The 24,157-nt window shown below is 42.9% G+C and overlaps 1 non-coding gene across 1 annotated transcript; it reads left to right on the forward strand.

Moving 5' to 3' along the window:
* The first annotated feature begins 19,519 nt into the window (after positions 1–19,519).
* Positions 19,520–19,626, forward strand: LOC145398851 (U6 spliceosomal RNA). Its single transcript, XR_013897188.1, has one exon. It is a non-coding gene; the product is annotated as a U6 spliceosomal RNA (small nuclear RNA).
* Positions 19,627–24,157: the final 4,531 nt, after the last annotated feature.

The following is a 24,157-nucleotide window of genomic DNA, read 5'->3' on the forward strand; positions in this document are numbered from 1 at the left end:
GAAAACTTGGCGTATGGTGGTGATAGCATAAAGTTTGGTCTGGACTTAAGAACAACGTTTTTCTGTACAAATCTGAGACTGTATTATATGCAAGGTGGTCCATATATTGGACCTCCCTTGACAACTCTCGTGTGTTATGGGGACGGTTTGGTCAGCGTTATTAATGACTATGCATCATTAATTTAAGTGCTAATCACAGGTATACATGTTGTAAGGGTAACCTGCTACTGTGTCCTTTCAATACGCATAGATAACCCTCACCCATACCAGATGACTGAGCCACAACACGAGCTTTGGTAAGGGGGAGCAATTTGTGTACTGTGCATAGGAGACATTAGATTTCTCTTTAACTTGATCTAAAAGTAGCACCACCGTGACAATACACATTCTTTACGTTTCAACAGGCAGCTCTTTGTCATCGTAAGCCCCTTAAAAAGTAAATAAATAAATATATAAAAATGAATTACCTTGTTACCATGAAGACATTTTTGTTCCCCAACCAAAGTGATAAAATCAGTTACGGTGACCAGCAATTACCGTAAGGACTAGTACGCTTCTTAGTTTCTCTGACGAACAGATACTGTGACATAATTACGGTGACGAATCCACTACGGTAGGGAATCGTTAGTGACAAGTGGATGACGAAAAGTGTGTGAGAAATACAATGAAAGTGACGAACATACAGTACTGTATATATACAATGATTAATACAGTGACTAATATAACTAGTGACGAATGCAGTAACGGTGACGAATACAAGCAGTGACGAACGCAGCAACAGTGTGGAATTCATTTTTGCAGCGCGGTGACCTCTGACGGTGCGGGGGGTAATTACTGAAGCTAATGACATAATTAAGGACTCGGAGGGAGCGACGTAAAATGTAAAGATTTGTGTAATGGCGTGGAACATTTTAGGGCAGGGAGTGAGGGTGAGGGAGGGGGAAGGGTGAGGGTGGAGGAGAGGGAGAGGAGAAGGGTGAAGGTGAGGAAGAGAGGGGGAAGGGTATGGGTGAGTGGTGGGATATTTATGCAATCCTGTGCAGCATTTAGGGCGGGGAGGGTGAGGGAAAGGAAGAATGAGAGACAGGGGGTCGAGACGTGCGGGTTGATGAGGGCGTGGGAAAGGAAGAATGAGGGTGTGGGTGAGGGTGAGGGTCGGAGAGGGTGAGGGAAAGGGAGTGTGAGTGCGGGAAAGGAAGAGGCTTAGCAGTGGACGGACAGCGAGAGGGGGAGGGTGGTGGTGATGAGGAAATGGAAAGAGACGAGACGAAGTTAGGGTGGTGATGATGATGAGAGAGAGAGAGAGAGAGAGAGAGAGAGAGAGAGAGAATGTAATGGAAAGGGAAATAAACCCACCCCCTACGTCGTCCATTTTTTCCCCACAGTTTTTGCAATACCGTATATAGAAGTGAATACAGTATATCAGCCTACTCTGGGAACAGCATACCACGGAAATGTACAATGTGAGAATGTTTTTTTTTTTTTTTTTTACTAATTCGAGTTTTTGTCTAGGAAATCGGTATAATTATTGGCTTCCTGAACACTTTTTGCATTCCGCGACACTTTTGGATGATTAAAAATGTTTGTGGTTGGCTGGAAAATAATACTGGCGTTGTTTCGACCACGAGGCTTAAAGGATTTTACATTAACACTCAGGCTCCTGTGACTTCCTCTGTTGGGTAATACTGTCGGCGGTCAGCTGGTACAAAATGTGTCGTTCTGATCAAAAGGAGGTCAAGTACCGTTGTGCAATAATAGTTTGGTTCGACAGTATATATACATGTAGTAACCATTTCACTGCGGTAGGTGTACTGTGGTTCTGTATTCTGCTCAGGCTTACCACAGGAGACTCTGTCCAACTGAGAGAAATACTATCAATCGAAGGCTTCAGTTGCTATTAAAAGAAACCCTATCTCGTTGGTACACCTATAATCTTTTTTCATTTTATTTTTTTATTTGCTAACATTACACGATTTTACTCAATCGAGAAAAAGCCTGGCAGTCAAAGGGCTAACAACAAAGCAGAACCAAACACTGAACTCTGAGGTGTATTACTCAGACACTGGTTAAATAGGATGCTTTTAAGCTAACATCTTTCTCAGCATCCTCAAAGTCGATGATTACTTCACCTACACGTATTGCCAAGATCAATTCACCTGCACATACTGCCACGATTAATACACCTGCACACTGTTATGATCAGTTCATCTGCACATACTGCCACGATCACCTCACCTGCACGTACTGCCATGATCAATTCACCTGCACATATTGCCAAGATCACTTCACCTGCACATACTGCCATGATCACCTCACCTGCACATACTGCTATGATCACCTCACCTGCATATACGGCCATGATCAAGTCACCTGTACATATTGCCATGCTCACTTCACCTGCATGTATTGCCATGGCCAGTTCACCTGCAAGTATTGCCATGGCCAGTTCACCTGCAAGTACTGCCATGATCACTTCACCTGCACATAATGCCATAATCACTTCAACTGCACATTGTCATGATCACTTCACCTGCACATACGGCCATGATCACTTCACCTGCACATACGGCCATGATCACTTCACCTGCACACCGTCATCATCAATTCATCCGCATATAAGGCCAAGATCATTTCACCTGCACATACTGCCCTGATTACTTCAACTGCACCTGTTAACATAATAAATTCACCTGCACACATATAAATCTGCCACTGAAAGCTGAACACTGTGGTACTGCTAATCTCTAATATTCTCTTATGGAAGACTTAAATCCGGCATGAAGATCGAGACAGATAACATCGCCCAATCGGATCAGAGAAGATGGAGACGACAAGGAATGGCTGATTAAGAGAACGACAGGGAGGAATATATAAGAGAAATATAAGACATAGGATGTGTGGAGTGTCAGAATAAAAGTTCCTAAAGTGCAAGAGGGAGACAGAACTGTTTTAATTACCTGTTCCTTAGGGAAATTAACCTTCTCACACTCGCCTTAACACTACACCAAGTTTGTTTTCACCTGACAGAGCTGGACCACTCCTACAATTCCAATAAGATGTCGTAGTTGCAAGAAATCCGATGAGCCTCATTTCAGAGTTAATAATGAGTCCTCTGGTAATTCTACCCTTTTTATCTTTACCTGGCCTAATGTTTCGTCCTTTTGTATCTTATCTCACGTAGGTCAGTGAAGGACAAAGACATTATTATGGTTCTACATCTTTTCCATAGCAGTTCTTCATGATCAGCGTTGTATTTTAGTGCTAATCCATTTTTACAACTCAGCATTCAAGACGGAGATGTCAATTGTAGGCCTGGTTAGAGTGAAAGCGGCATAGGCAAATCGACCATCCAATCCTACTACACTTGGTCATCAATTGAGCTGTACAATGGCTTACGGATCTTCGTGTCGTTGGAGTTAACACATGAAAGTATTACACACATTTCGACTAACATCAGCTTATTTTATGCAACTGAAGGCGAGTCATAAGAACTAAGAATTAACAATACTTCCGTCAGTTCTTTCATCGAGGCATCTACACTATACTATTTTCACTTCTACTTGGCCAAAAATTGTCATCTCTTCATCTTGAATGCTAATTTGTAACATGAGGATAATATCTGAATAATATGCTAGTCACGAAGAAGTGATATAGACAAGATGGTTGAGAAAAAACGTACAGGAAAAAGATGAAAGTTGTGAAAGCATGAGGAAGACCAATTCGTGATATCTAGCCTTTAGGAAAATTAGCGAATGACCGAGTTGGAAATGAGGGAAGGAGATGACAAGAAAATTATACAGGTTGTCAGAATTGGGAAGCTAGTGAAAAACAAAAACAAAACGGAAAGACTGGGCAGGAGAAACGTGAAAGTTCTGAAAGGCAAGTGGAAGTCAGTACCACGAAACGTACTCGTAAGGAAAATTAGCGAGAAAAATGGGAAAAATTATAAAGGGGGAGGTATACAGAGTGTCGGAATAAAGCGGTTAGTGAAAAGTTGGGGTAAAAACAGAAAAACTGAACAGGAAAAAGGTGAAAGCTGTGTAAAGCAAGGGGATGACCGTGCCGTGATACTACTCGTTAGGAAAAAAAGAGTAACTTGGCAGGAAAAAATAGGAAAGGATAAAGCTGGGAAGGACTACAAACTGACGGAATACGGAAAATCGTGACAAGCAAAATAAGAGAGAAAAGTAGATAGGTAAAATATGAAGGGGTAAGAAACGTGAGGTTAAGATGGGTAGGGGAGGAAGGGGAAGAATGATGTACTCTTTTTTTTCTTTCCTTCTCCATTCGATTTAATTAAGTTTGGAGGGAACTTTAGGAACCTGAGGGATCAAATACGGCCTTAATTAACCCCTTCACTGCTACAGATCCTCCCCAAGTTTAGCAAAATAGTAAGAAATTAGCAACAATAATTTAATAATGACCTTATAATACTGGAAAGGTTAGGGAATGACAAGAAAGGGGAAAGGGTAAGAAAAGTGAGGTTGGGGTGGGGTGAAGGTTGGGGTGGAATGCTGGGAGAGGGAAGGGGGGTGAAGGTTCGGGATGGGGTTGGGAGAGAGGAAGGGGGGGGGGTGAGGGACTGAGATGATGTCGGACTGAGAGAGAAAAAATTGGGGTGGGTTGGGGGAAGGAAAGCTGGGGTGGGAGGGGAAGGATGGTAGGTGAGGGTGGGAAGGGATGCTAGGGAGGGTGGGGAGGGATGCTAGGGAGGGTGGGGAAGGCTGGGTAAGGGGGTGGGGGAAGGGAGGGGACAGAACCATGATATGAACCCCTTAGGAAATTAATGGGTGTGGGCTGTCGGGCGTCAATAACCCAGTCGCTGGAGAGACGGAGAGGGTTTTGGGGCGCCTGTGATCTGTTTGCACTTTAAACCCCCACCCCCTTGAGAGAGAGAGAGAGAGAGAGAGAGAATGCGTTCCCGAAGTTTATCTTAGTAATTTTACTCATTATTTACTATATTGGGGTCAAATGTCAACATATTGGTTGCTTGCCCCAACTATTGCATCATCAAGACCAACAGAAAAATGAAACTAAAAATTCAACAGGAAAGGTAATTTTCGGTTACTGTTCATTTCGAGAATTCTATTGTGCGATCGAATAACACAAAACCTTTCAAAGCGTTATGATGATGATGATGATGATGATGATGGTGAAGGTGTTGGTGGTGATGATGGTGGTGATGATGATGATGACAAATTACCCTCTACCTATTTCATACTCTCCCTTAACGTTTATTATTTACTAAGGTTTCCAGGGGCAGAAAGCGCTCCGAATGGTGATCTTATATTACATTCCCTTCCTCCCTTTGTCTCGGAAATTCCATCGGCCCCTCTCCATTTTTTTGCCACCCTTCTCCACTTTCCCTTAGATCTGTTCACTTCCATCAAAACTTATTCATACACCAGCCCTCCCTCTCTCTGTCTGTCTCTGTGTGTTTCCTTGTCTATCTCTCTGTCTGTTTGTCTATCTACTTCCCCCCCCCTCTCTCTCTCTCTCCAAGCAATGACCTTTACTTTTTGGTAGGAGCGGTTTCTCTCTCTCTCTCTCTCTCACACACACACACACACACACACACACACACACACACACTCACACCGCTAGCAGGCTCAGTGGTAACGCTCTCGCCTAGGATCTGCTAAGACGGGGGTTCGTGCCTTGCTCGGGATGCGATGGGGCTGGTTACTGTCCCCCTCGAGCAAGGGGATGGGTGTGTGCGTGTGTGAAGGTCAAGGCTTTGCGCTTAGACCGGACTATATGAGCTCTCAGCTCTCTTCCGGGAGGGTAAAAAGCTGATGATCACAACCATCACGTGATCCTGACCGACCCGGTGAATTACATACGCACACACACTCATTCGCAGCGCGCCCCCCTAACTTGCCGTGGCGGTTCCTACACCACACACACACACAAAACCATAACCCCCCTACACACAAATATAACCTATCACACGCAACGCACGCAATTTACCAGCAGCCCCCTAAACTTTCCGTGTCGAATCTCCCACACTCAAGCACTATTCACGACCCTCTCACTCTTGAAGGTCAGGGACTGTGCGGGTCAAGGGTCGAGGTCAGTGTGTGTGTGTGTGTGTGTGTGTGTGTGTGTGTGTGTGTGTGTGTGTGTGTGTGTGTGTGTGTGTGTGTGTTTTAAGACTATAGTTCAAGCAGCTAACCATTAAGTAAAATAGGCTTAGAAATATATGTGTGTGTGTGTGTGTGTGTGTGTGTGTGTGTGTGTGTGTGTGTGCGCGTGTGTGCGTGCGTGCGTGCGTGCGTGCGCGCGTGCGCGAGCGCGCGCGCGCGTCTTCGTGTATGTTTTAAGACGTTCAAGCAATTAACCTTTAAGTAAAATCGGCTCAGAAATCTTCAAGAAATCTTCAAGTCTTGGCAGGTGAATTAATCAGTGGAGTTACCTGGATTTTTGTCTTAAATATTAGAGAACCGAAACACACGAAAAATCCTTCTTGATCACTTCAGGCCAATGACGCTTTTTACACTACCATTGCTATCTCCAGACGATTTTTTTCACGGTACGGCCAAAGCATCGAACTGGAGGGGTTAAGTGTAGTTATAGGTATGGTGGTCTCGTATGCTGAATAAAATCGTCTGAAGGTAGCAAGAATACAATGAAAAACGTGATCAGGCTGAAAAGGTTAAAGAGTGAGATTATTATTATTATTATTATTATTACATAGCTTTGAAAGATAGGTCGTATTATTTCTTGGGACCATATTTCGTTGTTTCTTAATTTATTTACTTATTAATTTATTTTTTAATGGCTACTTCCTAAATGCGGTTAAGTCGCGGCAACCACCATCCACTCCCCCAATGTAGTGCTGCCCTCAAGTGACTCTACAGTGAGTGATTGGCAATATGATTTACCTTAACCCAGGATCACAATAATAATAATAATAATAATAATAATAATAATAATAATAATAATAACAACAACAGGGAAAAGGTTATTTAACTAACATACAAGTAATAACGACAGCAGGCAAAAAAATAAAATAAATGGCAAATGTCACAAGTTAATATGTAAGTGTGAGCCAGGTAAAGTTAGGGTGGACAAGTGTGAAAAGGTCGGCCTGAGGAAGGTCAGGTGAGGTCAGAGGTTAGGCGAGGTCGCTTCCAGGTCAGGTTAGGTCAGGGTACATGCACTTTGACCCTTCTAACCCGATGACCTAAATCTACACGGGGGGGAGGGGGGTCCACATATAATCCCCCCTTCCAATCCCCCGGACAATTTCTCGTGTGTTGGGGGACGGCTCCGTCAGCGTTATCAATGTCTACCTTGCATCATTTATTCACTTCCTAATGCCACTGTCACACCCAAGCCCACACCAGCAGACTGAGCCGTTGAGTTTCTAAAGAAGCGCTATTTATGGATCACCCTCTATTTTAACCCCTGCCACGGTGTTGAAGAGGGACGCTTTCAGGTGGTGGCACCGATATATGACCTAGTGGTGGATATGCCCGGTTACAGACTCATCCCTCCATATCGCCTGAAAGGAAGATGGTGGACTGCAGGAGGAGGACACGCTCTAACCAAACGATTTCTTCAACTATTTTAATTCGTTTTTAATTGGCGATAATTGTGAAGGGATTAACTATGGCTATATTTAACCCCTCTAGTTCCAAAAGTCTCTTCGACGCTAAAGTGAACTGACTACAAATTTCAAGAATAAAATGTATGGAAGGTGTTGTCATAGTGTAGGCATTATAGTGGATTCGTGTGTGTGTGTGTGTGTGTGTGTGTGTGTGTGTTCAAAAGTATTGGCATGTGCGTGGGACTGTACGTATTTGCATAGTGATATATAGTGCACGGGTGGAAACGTGTATACACAGTACTGTATTTATTAATCCCGTTCAGGATTCTGGCACAGAAGGCCAAATGTGGGCTTAACTATGGCAGAACTCGAGACTAATGAACAGAGCGAAAAAGTTGCCGACAGGACAGAACCCTGGGAAACATAATTAACGATACATTAAAGGTGAAGAGACGAGAGAGAAATTTGCAGGGAAAACGTGGCAGAGATTGGCTCAGTCAAGGAATTCGTGGAGAAGGTTGTTGGAGGATTTGTTCAGCAGTGGACTTGCAATGGCTGATGATGATGATGACATCTAAGAGAATATCTGTCGTCTACAAGTATAGCTTCAGACTAAGCATAAAACAAAGAGATGATGGCACAAAAATGGGGAGAGAAACAGTTGGATGGCAACTATGAAGTTAAAGATTTCTAAAAGATTCTGTCGGAAGCTTCTGGGATATCTGGCGCGCTTGCAAAGCATTCAGCAAAATCCTGAAAGGAAGATGACTAGCGATCTGAAGGAAAGTTAAGAAGATTATCAGAGGAGTAATCTTTCTGCCGGACAGAAAGCGATTGTGAGAATAAAAGACCTTGAAGAAACTCAGATCAAATTTCGGGAAGACGAGAGCAAGTTAAAATGTTGCAACATCCACTTTTAGCTTTAAATGAATATAGGGAGAGCAGGACTCAGAGGCTGCTGGTAATAGCCTCTGTCAGCCGAGTTTCTGCGACGAAAGAAAAGTGAGGTTTAGTGGAGACGAGGTGGTGCTGAACAGAAAGGGAGTTAAAGGATTCACCACAAACGCTTATCGATCCTCACTAATCTTCAATATAACTGTGAAACAAGATCATGACGATATGACTTACTATAATGATCATGACAATAAAGAGAACAATGCGGTAACTGTGCAAATCCTGTCACAGCCTCCCTCAGGATCAACAAATATTACATCCCTGCATAGGCTCAACATTAACTTACGCAATTAAAAGACGAATAGGACAAAGATATACGAAGTGGAAAGCATAAGTGAGGGAGGACTATCATTAGAGCGCCCAGTGAAAAGCGCGCGCGCACACACACACACACACACACACACACAATATATAGTTTCAAAATTCATATCTCCGAATGTACTATCCGATTTTTTTCTTTTTTTGTACAGGAATTAAGCTCTTTCAATCCGATGACGTATTTTTTTTTAATTATTATTTTTCAATTCCCCCAGACGTCTCTATTCTGCTTTGAAGAGATATCAGGAACTGGCGAGACTGAATTTTCTTAAGCTGAATAAGGATCGTCTGGGTTTAGAAAAAATGAACTAAACTGACGTCATTAATTTACCTAGAAGGCTCACAGACAGCGCATACCTCCGCCAATGCCACTGCCATTAAAAAGGATCCGGAACCGGATCCGTGGATATAGGATTCGCATCCGGAGGCCGCCCAAAATTTTTATCATTTTTTTTTCTTGATCCATGGCCCACCTCTCCAGAAAATTTTATTGAAATTCATTGAGAACTTCTGGAGATATTGTGCGGGATACTTCGGATCCGGATTCGGATCCGCCCCAATTTTTAACAATTTCTTCCTTATCCCATGACCCACAATTCCACAAAGTTTCATGAAAATCCGTTCATAACTTTTCAAGTAATCCTGCTAACAGACAGACAAACAAACAAATGAACGAGGGCTAAAACATAACCTCCTTGGCGGTGATAATAATGATCTAATCAAAGGGACCCAATCTGACTTGGAGGACTTGAAAGAACCTACAGTGAACTGGACTGGTGACCTGATTTAGGCTGAATACTAATATCATGCCTACACTGGATGTCACGTGGTTCGGTATTCTCGTCGGTTATGGATGCTCCCTAGCACCTCTTCCTTAGCGACTGAGTTCTGGTTACAGCCAGTTCATATCAATTTATATGCTAGTTATATTTAAAATGGATGTACTGGAACGATCCAAATGACAGAAGAGGATAGTATGGAGTAATAAGCAAAATAAATCACTTAGATAGAGGTGCTAGGGAGTTTCCTTAACTGACGGGAATGAGGGTCATGGTCCGATTTTTTATTTCCAAGCTATTTCAATTCCATGGCGTGATTTTTTTTTTATTTTTTTTTTTTTTTTTTTTTTTTGAAATCTCTACACGATTTTTATAACTAAGGAGAAATTTCTGAATGCAGGGGAATCGATACAGCCTTCATTTACGGTACTCCTCCACTACCTGGGGTCTCTCGAAAGCCGAATAAAATTGTCTGGATATGGGAAGGGAAAAAAAAAAAAATCGTCACTGCAGCGAAGGTGCCAATCTCTTGGGTCTGCTGCTGGGTGAGAGACTGACAGTGACGCATGGGGTGAAGAGGGTGCGTGGGGGGAGGAAGGGGTGCGTGGGGGGAGGAAGGGGTACGTGGGGGGGCTGGGGATGCGTGGGGGGAATGGAGGAAGGGATGAGTGGGGGGAATGGAGGTGCGTGGAGGAATGGAGGAAGGGGTGCGTGGGGGGACTAGGGGTGCGTGGGGGAAGTGGGAGTGCGTGGGGGGACTGGGGGTGCGTGGGGAGACTGAGGATGCGTTGGAGAGGGGGGAGTGGTGTTATCTAACCTTCTCCCCGTTGAGGATTGCTAGAACAGAACAAAAGCCTGAAAGTGATGTTACCGGAGGGGGAGAGTGAAGAAAAGGTAGACTGTAAAAATACTGTATATAAACTTTTACGCTACATGTAATTTACTCTACAGGTACGTTTCATATTCAAAACATACAGCGCTTTACCTCGGGCACATACATACCTGTAAATACATACATAAGCTACATACATACCTATACACACATTCATACATATACACTTGCATGCAGAGAAAAAAGGAAATCATATTCCGTGTGAAACTGATTACACTCTTACACTTTTAAGGTTTGACAGCTTTCAAAACACTGTTATGTGGAGACATTTAGCCGACAGAAATCTAACATTCCATTTCTTAACCATTACTCCATCGGGCTCTTCTCGTCGGCCGTTTCCATGGCAACTGATTCACCTCCAAATTCCAGGAATTCATATTACATTGCATATTGTATTGCCTCCAGGTTCTGAGAGAGAGAGAGAGAGAGAGAGAGAGAGAGAGAGAGAGAGAGAGAGATTTGCCACAGAAAATATTCCTGTACATTAGATTACCCCATGACTTCCCTGAGAAATACACTATTGCCCCCAGTTTACAAGCCACTGACAGACAGTATAAGACAGTCAGACAGGTCGATCGACAGATACTGACATGTGCACAGAGAAACAGATGTAAAGATAAGTAGATTCACAAAAGACAGACATATATAGATAAAGGTTGCTATATACAACAGATACAAATAAGCAGTCCTGATATATAAAATACCGGTGCAGGGTTACGTTCAAGGGGTGGTTGGGGTTTACTGCTCACGAAATGCCACACAGGGATGAGTGAGGCTGGTCACTCTCATCTTAAATGTCAAGACTCTTAAGGGGCTATCACACGGGAGACTCGTGGACGTCCAAACTGGCCGTGGACGTCCAAACTTACCCCCGCGGGAGGGTATGGACGTCCACGAGTGGAAGGCCGCCTGACCCATTCGTGGACGTCCACGGTGACCGTGGACGTCCACGACTTGGTGGTATCCTTCTTCTCTATGGAGTTTACACGTAGTGTGTGTCCTCTGATATCTTGAACTCTGTAGTCAGCTGAGGTGATATGATTAATTCAAAACCGTCAGTAAACTTTGTACTTTTAATATTTCTGTTTGTCATAGAAACTTTTCGTATATACCAAAATGTGGTAAATATGATGGAATGTGGATTGATTGTTTCCAAGAGAGGCCCGCGCACGTTCGAAAGGCATATACTCGTGAAGAAAGCACTACTGTGCAGGTTTCTATACTGGCTGCTTTCTTCACTCCGTGGGACCCATTCTCTCATCCACAATGCCCTCCTTCTCCCCCTCCTTTGTCTTCTTGCAGAGGCTTCTTCCTCATCCTGCAGGGTTAGGACTGCAACACCCATTGCAAAAGTCACAATCTGGTTCATATCCATTGTTGTTGCTGATAAACACGTCGTCTGCTAGGGAGTTGGAAGTGACCTCCCAGTCGCGTGGGGTGAACTCCATAAAGAAGAAGAAGGTGGCCGTCGACGTCCACCGTGTGATAGGGTATGGACGTCCAAGCTCAGTTTGGACGTCCGTTTTGTGCTGCACAAATTGTTCACGGGTCCCCGTGTGATACCCGCTTACGCTCATGGGGCAACACAGGATTGGATGTTGGATGGATGGATAGATATATAACCTACATAAACCCGCAGAGTGATACATACAATAGATACAGAGAGACAACCTAGACAGATGCAAATACTAATAGACAGACAGAAACTATATAAATAAAATCGAGGACACGCCCTTCCATTCACAATATGTCTATCTCTCAGCCATATTCACCTGTATTTGCTAAAACATTTCCAATCAATTTCACACAGATTACGTCATTCTTCATCCCTCTCTCCTCCAACTCCTCCCTCATCCCCTTCTCCCTTGTGGATGACGAAACGAACAAGGTGCTTAATTCCACTGGGAGTGGTGGGAGAGATGGAAGATTTCAAGGGGAGGAAGAGTGGATGGGGGTGGAAGGGTGATATTACAGGGTGGAAAATGGGTAGGGGTGAGTTGGGAGGAGGGGTGACACAATGGGTGGAGGTGAGTGAAGAGGTGGAGTGGGGTAGGTGGGTAGGGGACTGATATTAAAGGGTGAAAAAGTGGATGACAGGGGTGAGGGGAGATGGGGTGAGGACAATGGGAGGCAAAGGATAGGGTGGGCATGGGAAGGGAGGGGTGGGGAGGGCGGGAGGTAAGGGGGATGGGGGAGTCAGTATTAAAGAGCAAAACAGTGGGAAGGAATAAGAAGTTGGTAGTAAAGGGTGAAATAATGGATGAGGGGGGAGAAGTGAGATGAGGTGAAGGGGTGACATGAAAAGGTGAAACAGTGGGTGGGGGAGGGCGCGGAGAATGTGACGGGGAAGGGAGGGAAGGGGAGATGCAGAGGGGAGAAGGGCGACGGGGAGGTAAATAGGAAGGGGGGCAGGTACAAGTGATGGCCTAACAAGGGAGGGTGTCACAGGCAGGATTAAATTAGAGGCTGACGTCTCTTTGTAACTTTATTCTTGCTTCTTCCAGATGATTTTACTCAACTGAGGGAAAACGTAGTGCTGTGAAAGGGGTTAGTGAAATCTGTAGCAAACCCCTGGGAGAAGAAAACCGTCTGGGGGTAGCAGGAATAAAAAATTTAAAAAAGACATCATAGCAGAAAAGGTGTTAGATAGTGAAATACAGGGAGTGGGAAGGGAACTCAGAGGGGGAAGGGTTAATAGGGTGGTGAGCATGTGTGGGGATGGAAGAGAGATGAGGAGCTGATACTGAAGGGTGAATTAATGTGTGTGTGTGTGTGTGTGTGTGTGTGTGTGTGTGTGTGTGTGTGTGTGTGTGTGTGTGTGTGTGTGTGTGTGTGTGTGTGTGTGAGAGAGAGAGAGAGAGAGAGAGAGAGAGAGAGAGAGAGAGCGGAATCGCAGGTAGGGAGGAAGTGGGGTAGGGGCAGGTGATGGTATGACGAGGTAGAGTGGCACAGGTGAGATTAAAGTGGAGGCCAGGAGTGGATCGGACTGATGAAGGAGGGGGAGAGATGGATGGAGGGGAGGGGGCGGAGGGAAATTAGAGAGGGAGGGGATGAGTGGAGGTAAATCAAAGAGCGTGGGGAGGGACGCGAGAGAAAGAAGGTTAAAAGGAGAAAGGGAGGAGAGAGGGTGAGAGGTAAGAAAGAGTATGTGAATCACGTTAATGATGGAGGGGGAGACAGATGGAGGGAATGGGAGGGAAGGAAAGGAGGGAGGGAAGAGAAGGAAGGTTAATAGAAGAGAGGGAGGCGATAGAGGCAGGGAGGGAAGGAGAAAGAGTATGTGGATCGAAGTGATGAAAAGGAGGTGGCGAGATGGATGGAGGGGAGGGAAGGGAAATTATAGAGGGAAGGAGATGACATTAAGAGTTTGGGGGGAGAGAGAGAGAGGGGGGGATGGGGAGGAAGTGGTAGGAAGAGACAGCAGAATATGAGGGAGATGAGAGAGAGGGATAGGGGAGGGAAGGTAAGAAAAAATGGAGAAAGAAACAGGAAAAGAGAAAGGCTTAGGAAGAGAAGTTGTGAGGAAAGAAAGGGAGGGGAGAGAAATGGTAGGGGAGCGAGAGGGGGGGGATGGGGAGGAAGTGGTAGGAAGAGACAGCAGAATATGGGGGAGAAGAGAGAGAGGGATAGGGGAGGGAATGGAGAAAGAAACAGGAAAAGAGAAAGGCTTAGGAAGAGATGTGGTGAGGAGGGAAAGAAGGAAGGGAAGTGAAAAGGTAGAGGACCGAGAAGGGGAGAGAGGAGGATGAGGGGAACAGAAAAAGAGAGGGGGGGATGCGGAGAGTGAAGGAGGAGGGAAGAGGAAAGGACGTGAGTAGACATAAAGAAAGAACGAAGAAAGTGACAGAGACAGAAGAAAGGATGGGAAAAAGAGACAGAAGAAGGGAAGGGAGATAAAGATAGGGTGGAAGAAAGAAAAGAGGGAGAAGAAGGGAAGGGAGATAAAGATAGGGTGGAAGAAAGAAAAGAGGGAGGGGAGAGAGAGAGAGAAAAAAAAAAGTGGTAGTCTGAACCGAGAATGGAAAAAGAGGCAATCACGGAACTGTTAATAAAGGACGAAAAGAAAACCAATTAGGATATTACCCCATTCGCACATTAACCTCTTCACTCCAATGACGTCTTATTACCACCGCCAAGGAGGTTACCTTTTTGCCGGTGTTGGTTTGTTTATTAGCAGGATTAGGCTACTCAGAAGTTATCTACGGATTTTGCTGAAAATTTTAGGAGGGGTAGGGTATGGCCCAAGGAACACTCCAATAGATTTTCGTGATGATCCGGGTTATTACCCGGATCCAGAAATATTTTGTTCGTTTGTCCATACGACATCTCCAAAAGTTCACAATGAATTTCAATGAAATTTTGTGGAAGGGTGGGCCATGTGCGAAGAAAGAATTTATTAAGTTTTGGTGAGAATCCGGATCCACATCCTGCAATGGCATTGGCGGAGGTATGCGCTCTCTGAGTACTTTCTAGTTTACCCTTTCTCGCTCCTTCCAGACGATTTAATTAATCTTAGAAGGGCAACCAAGTGAAAGCGTTAATGAAGGGCTGTATCTAACTACAACAATCCTAAATATCTAGGCTGAATAAAATCGTCCGACAGAAGTCTGACTAAAACGAAAAATGCCTCATCGCAGTGAAAGGGTTATATCAGACTGATAAAAACGAAATTACGCCATCGAAGTGAAGGATTAATAGGGAAAATGTACAGGTGAATTAACCCTTGTAGTACGATTGAGTTTTTAAATAGTTCACTCATGCCACAAAAATATTATTTCTTCAGTTTAGGGGAGGATTTTAATGGAGGGGTTGGTAAAAACATCTTCATTAATCCTTTCGGTACGATGACTTTTCTACTTCATTCTTGCTACATGATAGACAGATAGACAGATAGAGTGATCAGATAGATAGATGAATAGACTGACAGACCGACAGATATGGACCGATAGATAGCTGGTGTGTGTGTGTGTGTGTGTGTGTGTGTGTGTGTGTGTGTGTGTGTGTGTGTGTGTGTGTGTGTGTGTGTGTGTGTGTGTGTGTGTGTGTGCGTGTGTGGGTGTGGGTGTGTGTGCTGTAAGTGTGCATGTGTTATCTCAGGGAAGACATATCGTAATGAAGGGGCTGGAACCAATCTCCATTAACCCATTCACCATGATGCTCCCATTATTTTTTTGCACTGGCTAATAAAAACCGTTCTTGTTAAGCTAATGGGGAAGGTTTCATAGCGGAGGCCTTCCAAAAAAAAAAAACCATTAACTTTGACTGACTATTTTATCCAGTGCCCCTCCCCCCGTGTCTGTCTGTCTGTCTGTTTGTCTTCCTGTCTGTCTGTCTGTCTTTCCGTCTCTCTCTCTCTCTCTCTCTCTCTCCCCCATGCAGGAACATAGGATCCCCGGTTAGGCTATTCATTCCCGACATTTAGGTTATGCATGACTCCTGACCAGCCTCGTTAACCCCTGAGTAGCAATACGTGAACAGTAAACCCCAACCACCTCTTAGATGGAAACCCTTGCCAGCTTCGTCCGACTGGAGAGCCTTAACCCACTAGACCAACAGGCTTCCATTAGGCAATCTCGCTGTAGTAAAAATAAGAATAATCAAAGTAAACAGCGATTTTTTCCTGACCTAATTAAGACAGACGATTCGCAAACTACATAAAATCGTCTGGAGGTATGAAAAAAAAAAAAGGGGGGGGGAAGAAAAACAGGGAAAAAGAAAAAGGAAAACGAAAATAAATCACTGGGTGGAAATGGTTAAGAAAATGCTAGTTATAATGCAAGGGGAAAAAATTACCCTCTAAATCTAACTGTTTTTATAGGTTTACTTTGCAATTTTCAGAGGATTTTATTCATGTTCGGAAAATCTCTTTTATTATTCGGGTTACTGAAAGACATATATACTGACGATGACGATGGCTAATGGAAAAATGAGAGAGAGAGAGATGATGATGATGATAACGACGAGGTGAGTAAAAATATAGATTATACCTGAAATGAGAGGATTTCAGCGAGTCAAAGGAGGAAAAAGGTTGCAATGGCACATAATCTGGGAGAGGAAGGAGAGAGAGAGAGAGAGAGAGAGAGAGAGAGAGTGTATGTGTGTGTGTCTACCGACATAAATATTAATAGATAGTAATTCCATTGTGCAGTATTTTAATCATTATAATACATGCCTGTGTGTGTGTGTGTGTGTGTGTGTGTGTGTGTGTGTGTGTGTGTGTGTGTGTGTGTGTGTGTGTGTGTGTGTGTGTGTGTGTGTGTGTGTGTGTGTGTGTGTACTCACATAAACATTAATACAAAGACAGTAATTCCACAGTACAATATTTTAATCAACAATATCAAAGATTACATTTCAATCATCTCTTCGGTGAAAATCAAATTATAACAATCTTCCTTTATGCGTTTTATCCCTAGGAGATGGAATTAATTTGACTGTCCTTCAATAAACTGCTTCCAACTTAATGATATTCAAACGTACCAGAATTGGACAGCGTAATACAAATGCGGTCTTATCAGGTTTTCATTATTAATTCTTATTGGGTTCGTAATCAACAGGCTTCTAAAATTCTGATTACAATGAGAGAGAGAGAGAGAGAGAGACAGAGAGAGAGAGAGAGAGAGAGAGAGCAAAAATCACTATCACTATCATCAAAATGTCATCACTTCACAAGCTACACAAAAGAAGGATCCAGAAACAGGTGAAAAACAAGGTAAAAGGAAAACCGTAAATTAGGGAAACGATCATGTCCACCCATTATTACACGCACAATCACACTCCATTCTTCAAAGCCTCCTCACACTGTCTGGAAATGGTTACTCTACACTGAATGACAAAATAAATGAATCCCTACAACACAGGAAACTATTTAATACGTTGAGTGATAACCAAGTAACCAACAATCAGGTGCCATGCGATTTAGTAAGAAACTGAAGTGGGATGTGGCCTAAAATGTGTTCGAAGGTATGGGTTACCTGTGTCTTACGGTTAATACGGTAAATATATACAAGGTTAATTATAGTTAATATATACACGGTTAATAATACGGTTAACATATAATCGTTAATATAATACGGCTGACATAAAATTCACTTCCCCTTTCTCAAAACCATTTCATGATTTTCACCCTCCATTCTGTACCAACCGACAATGACCCCCGTGATAAGAGTAGGGGAGGTCAAAGGACGAGGAAGACAAAGAACAATATGAGAGAGAGAGAGAATGCGAGGGATGGGTTCAAACACACCAAGAGACCATGGTGGACTTAAAAACACCAAATAAAAATGTGAGAGGCCTTTGTACTACAGTGAACCAACATGAGCTGATGAAAATGAAGTCACTTTGCTGGAGAGAGAGAGAGAGAGAGAGAGAGAGAGAGAGAGAGAGAGAGAGAGAGTGAGTTTGTGTGTGTGCAACCTTTACTACGACAATCTTTTTCCTTCTGCGACCACCATCCATTCACTCGATGTAGTAATACCTTTAAGTGAGTATACAGTGCCCAGTTAAATGGACTCACATAACCCCAAGAACCATTTAATATTTTAAGTTTCAATCTAAAATATAACAGGACGCCTGGTGTTTAGTGGGTTCAGGCGCTCCAACAATGTCTCATAAGGTTTCAATCCAAGGAGTGGTATGGTTTACTCCTCATTTGGCAGCACTCAGGGAAGAGCGACTGGTTCACTCCCACCTTAAATGTCTGCAATTAAAAACCTAATCCCGGGCCCCTACGTTCCTAATGTGGTGATAAAAGACTAGATGGCAGATAGATATAGATAGACAGATAGATAAATGGATATAGATAAATATTTAAGTCTGACTACGACACCGTTCGTGGTGACAAAGTTAACCATAACTTTTTTTTTTTTTTTTACTTAACCCTCCTAATCTCAAGACGTATTTTTCATTAAATTCTTGCTTTCAGACGATTTCTTTCTGGTTATGAGAAATTTACGAAACTGGGAGGAGTTGGAGCCTTCAACCCCTTCACTACAAGAAATTACCTTACCTTCCCTTACCTGTAACTGTCTACTGGGGGTGTTAATAAAGAAATAACAATAATGATAATAATAAAAATAATAATAATAATAATAATAATAAAATAACGTCACTGGAATGAAAAGGTTTATCAGCCAATTAAAAAGAAAATTACGTCATCGGAATGAAGGAATTAAGTAAATTTCTTAATGTACCGTAACTTTCAATTGCCGAAGAAATTTTTGAGATCTGTTCAATGTAATCTTCGTTTTAGTTCCTGGAGCCTCTATTTCCGGACGCCAAGCCATCCCAGTAATTAATTCCCTGATCTATCATCGCAAATTTCTTATTCACTATTAATTTATGACTCCCCCCCACAAAAGTATGTCTGAAAATAAAACCAGGCCGGAAATATCTTCTTGAACCAGGCTGTTGTGGAGTTGTTGTTATTGCTGTTGTACTGTTGTTGTGAATATCTCCGTGAATCAAGATGACGAATATTGTTGTGTTGTGTGTGATGTTGTTTTCGTGGTGGTGGTGTTTTGTTGTTGTCTGTCGTTCCTGTTGTTTGTTGTCGTCTTGTATGTTGCTTGTCGTTGTTGTTTGCTGTAGCTGTTTGTAATCTGTTGTCCAAGCGATTTTAAAATCCTCTAAAAATCGACGCATTTTTCGCCTTGTTCTTACTTCCCACAAACATTAAAAACCTTGATTTTACGAACATTTTCCACTCTATTCTTGTTATTTACGAGCAGTTTAATTAACCCCTCCAAAGCAAAGGATGGATTGTTTTCGTTTTTCTTTTTATACCTCCAGATGATTTTTTATTCTGCTTGGGAGGCCTTTTCGCGCTGGAGGGATCAGATAGAGGCCTGTATTCTCTGACTCTGATCCGTGACCTTGACCTGGCATTGACCCGCGACCTTGACCCATGACCCTTACCTTTGATCAACGTATTCCAGAACCGAAGAACTTCTTGCACTCCCCCCCACACAATGTCCGTGTATGTGCCAAGCTTGATGCGAATCGGACAAGGAATTTCGTGAGATATTTGTACTTGCTTCGGCAGTACATATACTAAAATTGGAACGATACAAAGAAGATTAGCATGGCCCCTGCGCAAGGATGACACTCAAAATCGTGAAACGTTCCTCATTTTTTTTTTTTTTCACTCATCTTAAATGCCAGGACCAACTTGCCTAGCCCCGGGCTCCTACGCTCCTCATGGGGCAACATAGGAGTGGATGATGGAGGGATGGATTTAGCTAACGGTGAGACAGATACAGACGGAGAAACGGACTCGATTATAATGGGCACGTCTTCCTTGTCGTTACCAATACTGGAAATAAAAAATGAAATAATTAAATATATCACAGAATAGAAAATGACATCCTCTGGCCAAACTGGATAAACACTTCACCCTGATAACGCATTTGATAATCTATACTGGGGACCACTTACCGATTTTACTCGGTTTTGAAGAGATTTCGAGTTAAAGACGTTACCGATCTCCTTCAATACCCATTCACAACTAGACGCCTGTATAAGTTGAATAAATTAACATAACAAGCAATAATCACAAACTACATCGTCTTGGGATTTGAGAGGTTAACCTTGAGGCGGCCAGTGCCCTCCTTAATTACCCTGCTGGCACGGCTGGGTAATCATTCTGGCGGCCATAATACAACTTCGTCCCTCCAGCCGGGGTACGTGGGCCAATGTCAAGGGTGTGACGTAATCGCCAGCGCACAAGACGACTGACAGAGTTGAATGCACGCGTAGCTATCTCTTACTTTATTTTCCCCCAATATCAATGTCAGAACTGTGGTAACATTTCTCGAACAGCTCTTTGCCTTATACGAGTCAAACATTAGCCACTTACGTTACTTAATAGGAAATATTTAAGTCTGTATCTATCTATCTATCTTTAAACATTTTGCTCGTTGCTAACAATAAATTGTGTACTTAACAACAGCAGCTTATTGAACGATTTAAAACTAATTCTAATCAACAAATGTATTAACCTGGTACATAAATAATAAAGTTTCTCCTAACTTCCTGTATCATCATCGTCTCAAGGCTTTGTGATTTCACTAATTATTTCCAGGACCAACAATCATTAGCAAAATTGCCTCCTCGGCTATAAATAATATGTTCCTGGCCTCCCTGACCCCACATCCCCATCACAGGACAGAATTAACCCCTTCACTCGCAGGACATCTTTCTACTCATGTCTTATTGCCATCTACGAGTACAATATTACTTAACTAAGGAGAAACTATTAAAACCAAAGAGGTTAGATACAGCTTTCATTATTCCCCAGCGGTTTTTCCAAGCCTTATATTTATCGTCTGGTAGCAAGTAGAACCAAGGGCACAAAGTAGGCACACCCCCGCCTAGGTGGCACCATCCTCCATTTAGAGTTTGACCTTTGACCCTTTTCGTTCAACACTAAGCCACTAATTCCATTTAATAATTTTTCATAAAGTTCCTAACAAAGAGACAGAGCCAATAAATAAATATGTGAATAAATAAATAAATAATCTCCCTGATCGGTTCTGTTGCCCTGCCCCGGTCTCCCTGACCAACAAGGAAGCAGTAGCTCTCCTGTGGTAGACAGCACACTGCCAGGGTCTGAACAGGGTCCTTCCACATGGCAAGGCGCAGAGGGGATATCCCCCAAGAGGGGTGGGCTGTGTATAGATATGTATGAGTAGTTGTTTCAGCCCGGAACTGGACTACTATGCTTGGTAAATGTGGTTGAGTTCCCCGCCTGGGAGTGCTGTGCAAGGCCATCTACTGGGGCTTGGCTTCACGTTACTGCCATGATGGTAACATTGGCTGATGTACTCGTAATAAGAGACGTCCCTTTAAATAATGATCTGCCTCCCCGACTTCCACATTCTACAGTATATACAACGCAGGTCAGAAATGAGCCTACCCCCAGATGACGTAACCTTAATTATATTTTTTCTATAGTCAGACGGTCATATTTATATCCGTAATTACCTACTAGAGTGGCAGGGTTAATGAAAGCTATAACTAAGCCTTCCAGTTTGAAAAGTCAACTCTAAAGCTTACTGCACTCACTTTGGGGCAACAAGAACGAAATACAAGAGACGTCTAAGGAAACAAGAAATCATGCCTCATTATATTCCTGACTAGTTTCGCTGTAACGCTTCATGAGAAGAATAAACATATGCTCTACCTCGTGTATTCTTCATCCACCTGACTACCTCGTGTATTCTTCATCCACCTGACTCTACCTCGTGTATTCTTGACTCTACCTCGTCTATTCTTCATCCACCTGACTCTACCTCGTGTATTCATCCACCTGACTATATCTCGCGAATTCTTGATTCTACCTCGTGTATTCTTCATCCATATGATTCCTCCTCGTGTATTCTTCATCTACCTGACTCTACCTCGTGTATTCTTCATCCACCTGACTCTACCTATGTACTCCTGACTCTACCTCGTGTATTCTTCATCCACCTGACTCTACCTCATGTACTCCTGACTCTACCTCGTGTATTCTTCATCCACCTGACTCTACCTCGTGTATTTTTCATCCAACTGACTCTACCTAGTGTATTCTTAGTCCACCTGACTACCTCGTGTATTCTTCATCCACCTGATTCTACCTCATGTACTCCTGACTCTACCTCGTGTATTCTTCATCTACATTACTCCTCCTCGTGTATTCTTCATCAACCTGACTCTATCTCATGTATTCTTCATCCATCTGACTCTACCTCGTGTATCCTTCATCCACCATTCACGAGCCAAGGAATATGTTGCTGGGCCGTCTCACCTGATATAACACAGACTAGACATAACGCAGACCAGAATTCCCCTCAAGGCAGCCACTGACCCCCGTGATTACACCGCTTCAGTAATTGGGTTGAGCCTTGGGAGCACCACTACCTTCATCTCGTCACAGGAGCTTACACGGGAGCAAGTACAAATGAAAATAGTTTAATATCCACGAATGCAACCACTGATACTGCATCGATTTTACCCCTTTAATGATGGGGACGAGTCTACTAACGGCAGAAAGAGTGTGTGTGTGTGTGTGTGTGTGTGTGTGTGTGTGTGTGTGTGTGTGTGTGTGTGTGTGTGTGTGTGTGTGTGTGTGTGTGTTTTCTATGCATCCCAAATAACTGGAAAATCTGTAAGGAACGTGATCAGACGGAATTATTTTACACCTGCCACTTACTACAGTACGCTATACTCCTCTCACTTTAACTTGGCCTAAAACAACCATCTCTCCATCTTGAATGCTAAGCTGTAACAAAAAATGAACACTAGAATACGGTGCTAGTCACGAAGACGTGCTATCGAAATGATGTAGAGCGGTACCATTTTCCTTTTCTGCCAAAGCTGCGTAAATTAAGTTGCACTTGGGCGAAAATGACAAGTAACGGTGAAAGGAGTATAGGCACCACAAATGTTTGCTGGAAGAGGAGGATTAAGACTAATTTTGTCATCCATATTATAATCCCAATTTTTTTTCATCCAAGTCATAATCTCACCATAAGATAATTCTTCACTATGTTCCAAATTAAACGCTTTCATCACATTCATAATAAACTATTTGCTTGGTGCTCATATTTTTGGTTATCGTTCAAGGCTACTGTACAGTATATATATAAGAATACTGATGGCAGGTTAGTAGTACGGTACCCAACTAGTGGTATGTGAAGGCAAGGAGGGTGGTGATAAGAGTCAGTGAGTAAAGTTGTGAATTAAACCTATCGGCCGTGTTCTAGGACTTGCATTTCACTCCTTATTACTCTCTCTCTCTCTCTCTCTCTCTAGTTTGTACTTTTCCAGCTTCAAAATTTCCGTCAGCATCATACAAAACTGATAATACATTGCAATAGACCTATTAAAGTTTTTAAGATGTGTTATGACAGCTCCAAATCAAACCAAAATACAAAAAAAATAGAGATTTGGATACATAAATATAAACTCCATGTACACTTCCGAAGCTAATGAAAAGATAAATCAAAGCTAATTAACAGATTTTTTATTCAGCTACTTTTAATCAGCTAATGTACCTACGCAAACGCCACCTTATTAATATCCTCCAAAACAGCAACTCATTTATTTCTCCTGGCTTTATGACCTCATCAATTACTTCCTGGATCTATAATCATCAGCGAAACTGCTTCCCTGCTTCTAATTATCGTACCCTTGGCCATACACAGGGGGACCAAAAATAACCCTTAATCTGACCTTGAGACGACCATTGACCCCCCCCCTTCCTGGATCTAATTTACTTCGTCTCTTTGTAGCAATAATAAAATTGATACATTCCTCATCGTAGAGAAAGGGACCTACAAAAATCGTCTGTCTTTAGAAACATCCATATTAAGTTAAATCGTCCAGGGGGAAACAAAGTAAAACAAACATGGCGTCATCGGATTAGTGGGTCAGCCCCTTAGCCTAATGACGTTCATTATATTATTATTTTATTTACTTACTTGAAAGAAACGTCGTCGAAGTAAAAAGATTAATGTCTCTTTGAAGATAAATACAAACGTTCATCTTCCCACCTCAGCACACTCCGCCTCCTTTGGCTCACTCGGCTAAATTAATCGTCTGACACTAGGCGGAATACAAAACCAGAGTTGTCCCGACCACGAAAGGGTTAACGGTGACAGCATTAACTCTCAGCTGAATAAA

Source organism: Coenobita brevimanus, chromosome 46 (assembly GCF_032717465.1).
Source record: "Coenobita brevimanus isolate Jiangsu-jjx chromosome 46, ASM3271746v2, whole genome shotgun sequence".
Lineage (NCBI taxonomy): Eukaryota > Metazoa > Arthropoda > Malacostraca > Decapoda > Coenobitidae > Coenobita > Coenobita brevimanus.